The following is a 14,757-nucleotide window of genomic DNA, read 5'->3' as shown; positions in this document are numbered from 1 at the left end:
ATATATATATATATATATACAATCTAACAGATCTTGACGGGCCAACGCATTAATGAAGGTAAGCTGTTCGACTTTGTGCAGAAAACAGGACAAATCGATATATGATATCGATAGAAAAGGTATAGAAATGATTAACAAAACTTTAAGCGAATTGGGATATCTATGGTGCTACTAGAACGTGTAAATGAGATATGAACGACATCCCTATAGGTGGAGCCTGTGTCGGATCAGTTCAATCGATTTAGTTTACGTACTCATGTTTCACATACATAAGTTCCTATTCTAGATGGCGCTATCCCGTAATTTATCTTTTAATGCAATACCCTGAGCTATTGTGTTAGAAGCATCTGGGACTTCAGTTCAGTCCATCATATCCGATATAGGTACTCGTATGAGTCGGATTTTGGTACTTTTGACTCAGCCACCGTTTGATATTTGACTGCTTCTTTTCAGCATACTTTGAAGGTTACTTGCCATAACATCGATCACATCGTTGTCTTTAAACCATCCGTGAAGTCACATAGAATCCTTGGCTACCATTATAGGTGGCAGATTGTCATAGGATAGTTTGCCGTTCCAAAATACATTTATTTATTGCTCTTTGTTAAGTAACTATTTAGGACATTCCTCAGACAAATGAAACTTACGATACAAGTTTTACGAAATATCAATGCAATTTCGAGGAACCGAGTTGGTTTTGTGCACTATTTCCACCCGGGCTTGTCGGCGAATCATACTACAGCCATATTTTCTTCTCCTGCTTTTTACTATTTTATTTTTCCTAGAGCTAATCCGACAGAGAACGCAACACCCTATTCGTCATTTATCATTCATCTTGTATATGAACGCCAGTATGGTAAAAACAATGTACCTCTAAATCGAGTCACACGTGCAGCAATTTTAGGAATATTTTTTTTTTTGATGAAATTGCTGTTTTGTTTACTTCGTAACGTCTTCCTGAGTATGACTCACTAATGGAGGTTCTTACGCTTGATATTTCCCGCTGTGTTCGTTACGAATTGACTTATAGAACAGTTGGTTCACTGTTTTTCATTGTCAGCCGATAGATAATTTTGATAAGCGATTTTTGTTTGCAAGATATCGTGGCTAATTTAAACATGAAAAAAACATGTCTGGTTTATATTATCGATTGCGGTTAACCTTCTGGATAACAAAGTTCGAGCGAGTGGTTCTAAATAATGCTCTATGAGTATTGGATTTAGCAGGAAATGAGAGAGTGATAAACCAATTCTCATCTTTGGGGAGTTATCCACAATGTATGCATGCTTCCAAGTCCCAGTACAAAAGCATAGGACCCAAGCAGTATGATCGCTTTTCCATTTATATGTACTTTGCAGAAGCTATACCATTTTATTTAAGTTAGACGGATTAAGGCCTCTTAGTACCAATATCACGACACTATGTTAACTTACGAATTAATTTATGTTGCTGTAGTCTGCTGGTTTGTTTCATCTGCTTTTTTTAGCGGACTAAAGAACCTCGAGAGCTCTATGAATTTTTTCATGCAACGTAAAAAAGCCTTATATTTTGTTGCAATCATCCAGCAACAGACCCATTATTACCAAATATTATTCTTATTAGTAATGACTCATTATTTTGTGCATGTTGCCTTTTAAGTGTTGTAAGGGGCTAAAATATAAAAGTACATGGTCTAGCTGTGCCAACGCTACCGTGATTTTAACGCTTAATCAATCAGAGACTGTCCAGGTTTCTGACCATTCTCCGAGAAATTGTTTACTCAGCGTTTGTATGCGACGACCGCAACGCCCTTTGCTGGCGTGCGGTCGTACAAGCAGCACTAGCGCTTCATCAACAGAACGCTTCGGGACAATTCCATTCTGTTGCAGTTCTCGCTCATGGTAAACATATGCCGTAGCGTAGACTAGACATCAGAGGTTTTTAAATCGAACCAGCTTGGAATATTTATATATGTATAGGTTGTTTTATAGCTACCTCGTCTAATGGAGCAGGGCAGGTGGAGCAAATGTAGTGAGAATTGCGTCTTACGTAATTTTATTAAACCCATTAAAATCTGTTGGAAGTCACTGGTTCAAATCTCACAAATGAAATACTATGCGATAGAGTCAATTCAATAAATAAACGTAAAAACTTGGTTTGAGAGATCTGAGTGTGCTTTCCTTGCCTATTGGTAATTCAATGGTCTCGGGTACGTTTTTCTGGTATCAATACTCGACAAATATCTCTTTCGATATACAGGACATTTAAGATCGCGCATCTATAGATCTTATACCGTTTCCTAAGTACACTCGCTGTATAGTTAAATATAATTGCTATGGATTTTCACCTGTTCTTTGTACCCGCGGTTGACTGATCATATCTCTCTTTCTCTATAGGCATCTCTAGGACTATGGGTAGGTAACCAATTATCAGAAATTTTTTTTCATTATATACTTTTACTGCAAGTGTGATTAAACGACATTGGTTTCGCGTCAGATTTACCTTATTTTCCCGCGACTCGGGACAATCAGTTAGAATTTGGGCCGGAACATGATTGTTTCAACAGAAGACATCTTACGAGGACTACCTATTGATTTAGCTGCACTAGAATACATTTGTCGGCTTGTTTTAGACACTATTCTAATGCTTTCCCCCTAGTGTGCTTGTTTAATGGCTATTGCCGTTGATTACAAGTGCTGATTTAAGGGATGGCGCAGCTACTACTTTATTTACTTTCAATTCAGATCGTGTAATCATGCAATTCTAGATTTACTCATACGGATATATGCATACCTATCTGCATACATGTCTATAAATATGCACGTAAAAATTGGCTCACCGATCTTCAGGTAATGTTTCAGTTAACATACTTTCTCCAGTTCTATTGAGTGCATGGTAATGCAAGCAAAGACCACTGTCAGTCAGTTCATATTCAGCTTAAAAAAACTAATTCAGTTTATTCTATTAATCGCAATAATTTTGCACTAGATAAAGCGATCTAGATATTTTAGCCATTCATGCAACGCGTTTTAGGCTAATATCTACTTTTATGCTCGTTGTTGATCCTGCAAGCACTGCACCTGTCCCGCAGGAGAAGTTTCAGTTCATCCTGCATCTATTTAGCTTGGTCCTATACCGAAAGTGATGTAAGTTTGCAAAGCGTGGCGCGGACACGCTCGACGCTGTCGTCGACACGAACGGCTATGTGACTGACTTCATGCGACACTCATCTACCACTATGCGCTTGCTGCCCCTGAGTGTACTCGGCTAGCGAACGGTGTCACTAATACAAGTTAGCGTTTGGCCTCCCCATCGGGCTGTTGTGAGCTTTTTGTCGGTATGTTATCACTGGTAAACCAAAACGAGATAGACAATGTTGCACTTATCTAGGCTGGCTGACTGCGCTGCTTTGTCGACCTTCCTGTTCGCGACGCAAAAAGGTCCAGAGCCTAAAAACAAAGGCCAAGCAAGCGATAAGGACCCGATCGCGACAAAAAGGACCAGTTTGCTTTCCGCGTGGACATGGCTGAACCCAATTAAGTGATTCATTGTTGATAGTTGTGGCTTCTCTTGACGTATTTGTCCGAAGATTACAAAGCATCATCAATTGCACCAAGGTATCTTCAAATAAGCACTCCGATCTGATGGTGTGTTTAACGGCGATACCGGATGTAAAACCAGAAACATACATATATTTAACTGGTTAAACTAGGGCCTCATGAGTTTTTCTAACGTATGATTTCTGCTGAAGTGAACATATCTTTATGCTCACCGTAAAGTAGCACCGTAAAGGCATAACAATAATGCTCCAAGCGTATTTTCGAGTTTAGGTTTGCGAGGTCAACGACTGCCTAAATTCAGTAACTACATATAGTTTTTGCCTTTGTGTAAACTGAACAAGAATTTCAATGGCGACAATGCCGCTCTCAACTTGATATCTGCGCGATTGATTATATCGATAAAATAATTGCTCTTGTTTTATGTCTAGAGAATTACCGCATCTTTGGATTCATCTGAGGCAGCATACTACAAGCACAGATTGAGGTAGTATTAAGCGGCAGCATCTAGTACAATCGCATGATAATATACTATAATTATAAGACTCCGTCTTCTACCACATTATCGTTTTACGCTTATATGTCGCTTACCTGGCTTGGTGCTACTGTGAGATCGCGTCGGGTCTATCACAGATGATCGTATAGATTCCTCTTTGTGATTCTATAGATACCTGCACATGCCCATGCGAAAGTTGGTATTTGCCGAGCGAGACCTAATACTCTAGTTGTTTCTCTCACCAACGCGTTACGTTTCGCCCGTAAAACTGTTGATATGGCATCTATGTCCGTCTACTAAAAAAGTAGCACTTTGCATAATGCTATAGGACATACTGGCATGTATTAGGTGGGTAAATTACCCTTAGTTGCTTTATATCTGTGAACTAAAATGGAACAAACTGCGATCAATTTTTTTGACCATCTTCGCTGCTGTAGCTGCGCTGTTCCAGGCACCGTTGCTGGCCTCAACCAGGACGTCGCAGCCAATCGTGAAACTGTCTGCATAAATTGTATGACAGTTGATTGTGGCGTCGTCTCTCACTGATTTCTGCTTAGGCAAACACAACGACAATGACGGTCGCGACGCAAGCGGAAAGACCGCGATCGCCGTTGTTAGATGTAGTAGCAGCCTTAGGTTGTGCGTCCGTCGAGATCGATACGCTAATCGTTCTTGCTTTCGCGCGCAACGCCGGTCTCTGCTGAGCTGCAGGTCATTGTGTCGCAACGTACTCGCTTGGTATCAAGCAAGATACCGCATGTCGATGGCCATTGCTACTGGGACCATTGCCGGTGATAATCGCCAAGCATTGACGTACGGCTATTAAGGTTATGGCGGTAGAAGCGGTAGTGATACCAAAGGCAGGCGTGCTTGCGCGTGCCTTTATGAACGTATACGGGTGTACGTTGGTTTGTCAAGCACATTTTGTTCCCGGTAAGGTTTTTAAAATGCGGTTGCAGGAATTTTTGTGCGAGAAGCTCTGTAGTCACGTGCTACGAAAGTTTAATAGCACAGTCCTGGCTAAGGTGAAGCATCGTTCGCGAGCGTGGGGCTAAGCTGCTAACGACTACAGAGAAAACAAGACAGAACGAAACTAGAAAAGATCATTTACTAGGCACCGGATTTCGTGCAGCTTATAGCAGTAAATAGCTTTATTTATTTGTTGCGAAAGTATGATTCGAATATCGAGTTCAGTAAAATCTAGTTCTGTAATTGCGTCGACTAGATAAGTCATTTGCTAATATGCCTTAAAACGAGAGGTTCATAACTGTCAACTATCTATTTTAGTAAGGCGTAACGGAGCGGTAGTAGTAAGTGATAAAACGTGGCAAAACGTTTATCCTTAGCTGTCGCTATACCTAAGGATGTGAAGCTCAACAATACTCATGCCATAGACTATTTGCTTTTGTTCGAAACTCTGTATAGCCAGCTAAGGGACGAAATTTGTACAGAAGCGTTGCAGAGCCAATAACGATTTAAGGAATTATTTAATTACCTACACAAGAGTTTTATTTCTCTGGTAATAATTTCTTTAGGAAGAAAACTTTTTATCCATATTTCTATGTTGAAGTAAGACTCTGTGGCGCGTATGAAGGATGATTGTTTTGACATGTATTTTCATGTACAACGGCAGTTGCGTGAAACAATTGCATTCTATTCGGCGGTTACCGGAGGATAAAGCGTACGAGGGCCAACTGTAAGCGTAAGTAAGAAAGATGGATGACGACAAAAAGTTGCTCAAAACAGGCAACTCTTACAAACTTCTAATTGAGAAACGTCGGATAATTACTACTTGTAATATATATATTTCTTGCCTCAAGGTGGAACAAACAAAAGTTTCTGATAATTTCTTCAGTTACAGGACCTTAATGAAAGGACAATTGTAACGTTCGGGTAATTGGGACTCGTAGAATATAGGTTATCGATATTTATCAAGTGTTTGTCCTACACATTACCACTTGGAATACTTGTTTTAACTTCTGAAGGGGCAGAGCAAAAAGTCATCCAACTTGAGCGGATATTGAAAAAATATGATAACGCCAGACAAATTATACGAATATCGGCAGGATCGAAGCGTCGAAAAGCAGCTGCGTGAAAAAAATTACAGCCACAATTATTGTGTTCCGCTTCAGTTCCCTTCTCCCCTTTACGGAACTATATATTTCCACGGAAAGTATCACGACCAGATCTCGAAAACTCAATAGAGCATTAGTGGTCAATTGGTTCGAACGAAATAGGTCAAACAACATAAGGGCGTCAATGGCGGATATGTATATCCAGCCAAAACTCCCACGCAAGCGAACTTTAGATATAACTTATAGCCAGAGTTCGTTCAAACTACCTTCTAAATGGTATTGTTACTTAAAACTATAACGAAATAATTTTACTGTAACAAACTAATCGCTCTGTCGCTTGAGAATTGGACGTCACCAACCTGAAAGCGAATATAGCGGACCGAATGCTAACTGGTCCAGAATGTCGGCGGTAGATTCTTGCGCGCAGGTGCTGATAATAGCCAACTGTGCCGTCCATCCGTAAAGACGAAATAAAAACAACAGTTAGTAATAAGGATACACGGGGCCGATTAGAGGAAGCAAACAGACGTCGATATGACGATTGGTTCGACGTATTATATATGTTCATTATCCAGCTGGCGTCTCATTCTCCTTATACGAAACGGCCATGCGTTAGATAGAATAGTAAATTTACTGCAAAATTTATAATTTCGGGATAACCCACAAGCAAGCAAGCAAGCAAGCTAAATCTCTAACGTAGAAGCTTTGGTTGACTTTCATGATTCTGGGGTTTCAAGCCTTAAGCGTACCGGCTTGAAGGTTTAGTATCTGTATCTCTATCAGCAGTGTGGGATACTCTCAATTATTATATATTGAATATTATTCGAAAAAATGTTAGCAGGAACAATGCTATTTCCGCATTAATCTGTGTGTTCTCTTACACCTAGCATTGCTTGTTGAATAGAAGCTGTTTTGCATATATCCGTGTAGCAACAGTTGCCTAAAAGTAATCCTGTTTGCATTCTCGATCGACAACAGAGTTTCTAGTCCTCTGCGAACATTGCGAGTTGCACAGTAAACTTTCCAAGAGGCGATTAGGGTAAACGGCCTTAAGGTTTCACGCAGGCACTTGTTGTGTCATTCTGACAGCTTCAACACAGCGGTGCTCGAGGAAAACTCTTTAAGGAACGGACGTGATAAACGTCGCCTGCTGGAAACGGCTCGTACCACGACTATCGAAGCCGCTTTTTTACTCAAACTGTCTCACCTGCCATAGTTTGTAACGTTTGTAAGGCTATATCGTATAGAGTGCTATGTCTTGCGTTCAGTGTTGCCGCCGCAAGTAACACAGCAACCTAGAAATAAAGCATTATTTAACGAGATGGTTGTCCTTTATGAAACAAAATCTTCAGAGGAAGTTCTAATAGCTTTCTACGCCAGCAGTTTGTAATGCTATTGGGTTTTGAGAAACGTATAATTGGGTGATATCTATGTATATATGGTTTTATTGATGTAACAAGCAAATATTTGTGAGGCGTTGTCTACGAATACGTTTATGCATAAGCGAAACTGGGCTATTTGAATCTGCTCGACATGATTTATCAGCACTGGGATTATGCAGCACGACAACAACGCGAGAAATATTGACCGTGTACCTCAATTCTAACATCGACTCTCTAGGAAAGACTAATGAAGCAGATATGTCTAAACAATGCGTGGATACTATATGTCAAGAGCAACACCTGAACAGTTGTATTGTCCTGCAAGATTATCCTGTTCGATGCTGGCGGCGACAAAATGTTTGTTTCCTTTTCCTGAAGCGGCGCATCGCTGTCAATTCGATCACAGAGCTTCAGGCTTTGTCTCCGTTGAATGTGTATAATGTTTCGCTTATTAGAGTATTAAAAACACCAGCAACGTAGCCGCGACTACCAAAATAGCCATTGACTACTCAGGTGACTATATCTTGTACGACCATTACGTGATTCGTACTAAAAAAGATAGAAAATATTAGGTATTTTCTAATTCTAGCTTTCGACCAAATAAGTCGGACAAGCGTAAATTTTGCCGTTATATTGCGATAATGTTGTATATATATATATATATATATATATATATAAAATATAAACATACAAAAATAAATTTTTTTTTTACCTTTTTTTAGACCTTTATCCACAAATAGTTTCTTCTCACGTAAAATTCATACAGCACGTGTCTGCAACGCTAGAAATAGTCGATAGATTCACTCTATTCAGATACAAACTCGCGCATAGAAACCCTTAATGTAACAACTCAATAGTAGCGCCAACTAGGCAGCAAGCAATTATAAAAGCAGTCGTAACGCAGATAAGCACTGCAACTATATTTTGAGTAACTTGTATGTTTAATCTTGTTCGCTTTCGTGCAAATTGTTGATGCCCGCTCAGGCTGGTTCTTTCTTGTCCGGATACATGTAAAACCGAATTGGTTGTAGGCTGACATTATTCCACTATGGACAAAAATCCAATATTGTTACAAAAGCGGTGCTGAAGCACATGTACGATGAAACGAATGTCTACCCGTTCACCGGCCGCTACGCTTCGTTAAGTCTTGTTAGCTAGACTATTCCATAGACATAATGGTTCGTCTCTTTCGTTTGTCTTCACCTACTGTATATTGAGAGCGATCTAGAATTCTAGCGAGTCAAGCAGTGCTCATAGCCGCTTTGACCTATGCGTTCTAAACTTATAAATACACATTTAGTAAGCAGGGTAAACAAACACGAAAATTTAGCAAAAGTGATATTTTGACCTTAATCACTTAACAGAACTAAGTAAAGACCTTTAACTTAGCCGCGTCGCCAGTACCCGTATAGATACCTCCTAATGTAGAAGCATTGTCTAAGCGTGAAGACGAGAAAGTTGTCAATTAGTGCAGATCTAAAAGAATGATGGTATAACGCATGCGTTGCGTCGGCGACGTTAACTGCCTGATGATCAAATGTGTTACAGTGGAACTTAGTATTTAGCTAAGAAACCGAAAATTAGTTCTAGGTATTTCGTATCGCGTCACTTGTCTGTAAATAATAAAAAAAAAAAAACGTTATTAGTTATTTGTTTATAGTTGGATAAGCACACGCAGCGTTCTGAAAGTTGCAATCAGAAATTATATACAGATAAAGTTAACTTAGGTATGGTAGCGAAGTTCTATTTTTCCAATAAAAACGTTTGCTAGTCCCTCTTACATCTATGTTTTAAACTAGTCTGCTAAGTTGTCGGCTTACTTACCTATAGAGTTGATTTATGAGCGTCACAGATAATCAGAGAATGTGATTCAGCTCAAATGGCCGATGAATAACCATACGAGTACTGTCTGCATGAAATTGTCTTCGAAGTCCTTGTTGGTGTCCCTTCACTCTATCTTGAAGTCCCAGGCTTCAAGACAGAGCGCTGCTGCTGCTGCTGCTGCTGCTCTGTGCACACTAGCTTACCTAATAATGCCTTTCTATGCTGGAATAAATACGAGGCGTTTGAAAATTTGAGAATAGTCCTTTGCACGATTCAGTAATCAAACTTTTAACCATTTAAGATACCCTTTGAAACCCAATAAATCTATATATAGAGTAGCTTCGTTGATCACTCCTCCATTCAGAGGTCAAATCACTTTTGAATGAAATTGGTTAGAAATTTTGTATCTTTTCCTTAGAAAATGAAAACCAAAACTTGCCGACTCGGGCGGTCACAGTGACTGAGCGAGGGTTCACTCTAACTTATTGGAGTTGAAATAGAAATGCGCAGCAACATCGGGAAGTGCTAACTCAGCTTGCCTCGTAAGTTCCACCATATACAATTGTGAGTGGTCTCGGAAATATTCGATCTTTCAAAACATGCACAATTTTTTTTTCGCCGGCAACATGCATATATTATAGTAAGTGGTAGCTATTTCCAGTATCTGTTGTAATGCCAACAAGTAAGTTAGTTGTAAAATTAGCTACTCTGTCAAGGCAGCCGAAAAATATGTCGAAAAATAAGCTTATAGCCCTCTACAATCGAAGCTTGAATCGCTAGGCTCATTGACTTTTAAATCGTGCCTTCTGCCATAGTAGAAAATTTGCAAATCTTAGCGATAAAGCGTGATGAATTAAATGTGTGCTGGACCAGCTGCCCTTGTAGTCACGGGTATTTTCGCTTTTTAAATCAAATCAGTAATTTTTTCCCTTATAGTTACGGGCTCATTGAGAAAAGAGTTATATAATGAGTACTATCACTCCATTAAGAATTGACCTTCAATTTCGAAACATTCTGTATCCATATGCCTGTGTATGTTATCGCGCTTGTTCGTTATTCGAGTGCAGCATTCACGTCCTCGTGGCCTGGAAATCCGATGTAGACCACCGGGCCTGGGGCACACCACGGCCTGATCTAATCCGAACCAGTCAGGACAGCTACGATGAGAATAAATGCAAACGGGCGTACATATAAGGTAGGAAGGAATGACGGATTTTCGCAGAAGAGAGAAAAGCTGGCGAAAGCATAGCCCATAGCTTAGCTGTTATGCTATTCACATGCTGTTCGTGGCCAGTTCCTAGGATCTGCACGGCAATAGCTAGCACCTTGATTATGCGCGCAGCGGCCGGTTATTGGGAAAAGGTTAAACTGTCATCAGAGCGCTCGACATCCTTTCCATCCTGTTCTGCCTGTCATAACCGTTCAATTCCCAATTGTGCAAAGGCAAAAGGGTGCACGAAGCGAAAGACACAAGGCACCGCAACTAGGGACGGATTACCAGTGTTAGACAGGGAAAAAATTAGCACTTATCCGACGCGTTCCAAGCAGAAGCCTAACACAACCTGAAATTACATTGAAGGCAATTTATTGGTTGAACAGGCAGCCGGACCGTTCCTGGACGTTTCCATCCAAGGGTGGCATGAATGAAGACCTTATCTTCGTTCTCGAGCTAGCTTTGTTAGTGATATCCACTGATTTCCAAACGAGTTTAAGAGTAACGATTTAATCTGTCATGCACGAAGGGAAGGGTTATATGATTGGACCAATGCTTCGGCGATTGAAATATCGTAGCACTGCTTCACCGCTTTAGATCTGGCCATTCTCTAAATAAAAGCATGATACTGATATACTTTTACCAGTAATTTCGTGTCTCTATGCGCCTAATGCCCTAGACAATCCATGGTATTAAACCAAGCTTAAATCATCGGGTCTAAAAGATCATGCTTACATGGCATATGAATTATTGGAGAACAGCTTTTCTCTAACTGGTAGTAGTATAGTTATTACAATATCGAATAAAGGATGCGTGTTGAACCTGCCGAGTGTTTGGAGGAATTCGAGTAAAGGGCACGTTCAAAAGATCCTTTGTCGCAACGATATCATTAACAGTCACACAGTTTCGTATAAGCCTCTACATTAGGATCGTGGTATGTACGTCCTACGTTTATGCTATACGATTATTAAAAAATATCGAATACAAGGTGATTGAGCAGGTCCGGCATCGGTGTTCCATCTGTGAAACGCTGTCACTGGACAACTAATCTAGAAGATAAAAGTATCACCTTAACAGTAACTTTTACCGAATCACAATTACTTTATCACATCTGTTATATAGTCAACACGCACTACAATTTTGATTTTAATTTTATTTTTAGCTTTCAGAAATAGCGGCCGAACTCACGCTCAAATGGTCATATGTGCTAATATTGTGAATACATTGTAAGTCGGGAGGTCACATTGTTACCAAAACCCTAAGCACGAATTTGCAAGACCAGTTCGGAAACCTTTCCCAGGTCGTTGCTGTAGGCTTGAATAGTGGAGTGTTTTTTTGTCATACCTAATTATGCAGATTGAGTAGATTCTAAGCAAATAAAGAAGTTAAAGCGCTTTTATAAGCAAAGTCAGCTTGACATTTTCATGTTACACAAGGTCCTTGGTAGTTTTCGATCCAAAATACACTTACGTATCAGTTTTTGTACGTATTGTTTATACTTGCCTATATATATATATATGGATGTCGGTGGGGTAATAGCGTAACTATTAGAAGTAGCTTGCCAATTTGATAGTTCAACGTCAGTTTGTATGAATTACGATGCGCTGGTATTCTCCGTCACGGCTGACTGGTAGCTTACGGTGTTGCTCAAGTTGCCTTTGCGCAGAACACGACGCGTAGTAACTTAATTTTCAACATATTAGAAATACAAACGAGACGCTTGTATCTTGCTTCGGCGTTGTGCTGGCGTACCTAATAGTAATAATCATAGTAAAACCTTTACTATGCTGGTGGCCTAGAGTATGTGCGACGATCAACTCGATGGCAGTATCCATATTTGGACTTGCAGAACAAAGTATTTATATTGTAATGATAACTATATGTGTCTGTTGACGTGATATTTCCGGCTCCAGCCCGACTTCGTCTAGCCGCTGAAACGACAATGTTTTTTGGCCCATCATCGAAAACGCGACGTATTCTGCTGACGTATTTTCTGGTAACGTTGAATACTTAATCATACCAACACGTTTTTGTATAACTATAAGCAATGGTATTACCGTAGAAGCGTTTCATATTGAATGCCTAAACTCTTGATGTAAAAACTCGCTAGAAGTGAAACTTCGTTCGAGTACACGAAAGCAAATTGGTACAAAGGCTTTAATTATATGTATGTATAAATTGTTGCCTCCATTTCAGGTATGCTAAAACAACAGAAAAAAGAGTCCACGAACGAAATATTGCGCGCCTGTGGCGACCTTTTTCAGGCCTCCACCTGTAATGAACTGCTTGTTTGCATGATATCGGCAAAGGATGGATAGCGACTACTGTCAATTTACATATAACAGAAATGTTCCTACATTGGCTTTATGCTGTCTCTATCGAAAATCATTTGATGATTGCGCCAGAGCTACTTAAGATGATCAATAAGCCAATATGTACCGTGTTCGGCCTTTTCATTAGCCTTCCCTATTTAAATGCGGCTTACTTAATTTGCTTCATATTATCCAAACACTAACACACACAGAATACTTTTTAAAATACCGAGCATCTGTGGACATTTGCAAGCTGCGAATACGTTGACCAATTCTAAGCTGAAAACTGTAGACGCTGCTCGGCAAATGTTCACATTTATTCTGGGCCAAATAAAAACCAATGCCGTTTATCTTCAAGCACAGGATATATAACTGTCACTGAAACGAAAAGACGCATATCAGAATGAGCGGATTCGTAGTAGTTAGAGTGACTGTGCAAGAAACGGGGAAAATTAGTTAAGCTTCAGAGCTATTTAGGTAACAGCCATCTGAGCGCTCTTCTTTCGGCCGATCTTGAACATCTGCGAGTTTTCGTTGCGACTACGCAGTGACTTTTTATTAACAAATGCTAACACTGAAGAGATGGTCGCAACAGACATAAGTGAAATGAGTAAATTTATATAAGGTAAATGTTTTCCATCAGATTATTACTTTTTTCCCTTGACTACTTGAATAGGTCGGCTGTTTTTGTCTACTTGTAGTTGTTACCTTAGGAAGGAAAAGACATGCATGCGTTATTTAAAAAAAACCCGGTACACCTTCAAATGTCAGCATCCTACGATCACACCTAAACATCCCTGGTCGTGTTTGCTATCTATCTGCTATATTCACGTAATAACAGAATGTCTACCTATCAAGGCGACATTTGCCTCACAGCGCGCTTGTCTTTTATCCTTTAAGACGATAGATTTTAGGCACACATCGGAAACGTGTATCTTATTTTTTTTATGAATGCTGCACAAACGTACTCGTAAACATAATAATAGAAAATATTCTTCAAGCTAAATATGACCTAAAACATCTTTTTTCTTTAACCATCTATCGAAGGTCATAGACGCACCGGGTCAATACGCAAAGCAAATAAATGTTACTGTCAATCGAGAATTTCTGTGTGAATTTCCCCTTGTCGCCAATATTACATCCACAATCTACCGTCGGAGTTAATAAATAGTTTATCTATATATAACAAATGAGCCTCTTGATGAACTTCATCTACAAAATAAGTTAGTGCCCAACATTTGGCATTCAACGAATTTGTAAGTGCGGTCCTTACCGCTTAGGATATTTCCTCAATGAAGTGCTAATTTTATATTACATTTCCGCGGAACAATACGTCCTCATGACTAGCAGCATATTGGCGTGATAGTGCGTTATCTGCAATGTAAATGTGTATGTTTTTCACGCAATCACAGTTAGCTTTTCCTCGAATGAACAAAGAAATCTGAGAAAATAAGACGACAACGTCGCCGCCGCCGCCGCCGCTACGTCGGCTGAAGGATACGATTTGTAACTGTTTTGAACCGTTTCCAGCAGTCCAAGAACGTTCGAATGATTAATTCAACATCAATTGTGTGTCTAAATTGTGTTGTTCAATATGAAGGGTACTATCCACTCTACTACGGACGTGTTCGTGTCGTTGTTTTCTTATAGCAATCAATACTTTTTTTATTCTATCTACAGTGCGATACCTCCGATCGATCCTCTGTCCAAGTGTGTATATATTGCATTGAAACAGTACCAGTGTATAACATAAAAATGCTGGCGCATTTGCAATCATTCGCCTGGTCGACTCGAACCCCCCCCCCCCCCCTATAGAATCGAATGAAACGGGCCAAAGTGAAAATGTGACGGGGACGATTTAGTTGCTACAGTGACTGTCCGTATCGCCGGCGTCGCTACCGCAGAATTTAGAAAAACAG

At 39.9% G+C, this 14,757-nt stretch overlaps 2 long non-coding RNA genes across 6 annotated transcripts in view; one reads left to right on the top strand and one right to left on the bottom strand.

The window, feature by feature from the left end:
- Positions 1–14,757, top strand: part of LOC111263245 (uncharacterized) — a 19,144-nt gene continuing 4,387 nt past the window's right edge. The window contains exons 1-3 of one of the 5 annotated variants that reach the window (XR_015312219.1): positions 1–58; positions 12,440–12,522; positions 12,723–14,548. This is a non-coding gene — a long non-coding RNA (uncharacterized LOC111263245). Of the gene's footprint in view, positions 59–10,377; positions 10,509–10,563; positions 11,753–12,439; positions 12,523–12,722; positions 14,549–14,757 lie in introns of those variants that run through there. The other 4 variants (XR_015312220.1, XR_015312221.1, XR_015312222.1 and 1 more) reach the window with 4 other exon arrangements.
- Positions 2,901–5,539, bottom strand: LOC111263246 (uncharacterized). The gene is made up of 2 exons (XR_002682113.2): positions 4,128–5,539; positions 2,901–3,620 (listed from the first exon to the last, which is right to left on the bottom strand). It is a non-coding gene; the product is annotated as an uncharacterized LOC111263246 (long non-coding RNA).

The sequence above is a fragment of the Varroa jacobsoni genome, unplaced genomic scaffold, assembly GCF_002532875.2.
Source record: "Varroa jacobsoni isolate VJ856 unplaced genomic scaffold, vjacob_1.0 scaffold_750, whole genome shotgun sequence".
NCBI lineage: Eukaryota > Metazoa > Arthropoda > Arachnida > Mesostigmata > Varroidae > Varroa > Varroa jacobsoni.
Note: the sequence above shows the minus strand (reverse complement) of the source record. Positions and strands in the feature narration are given on the sequence as shown.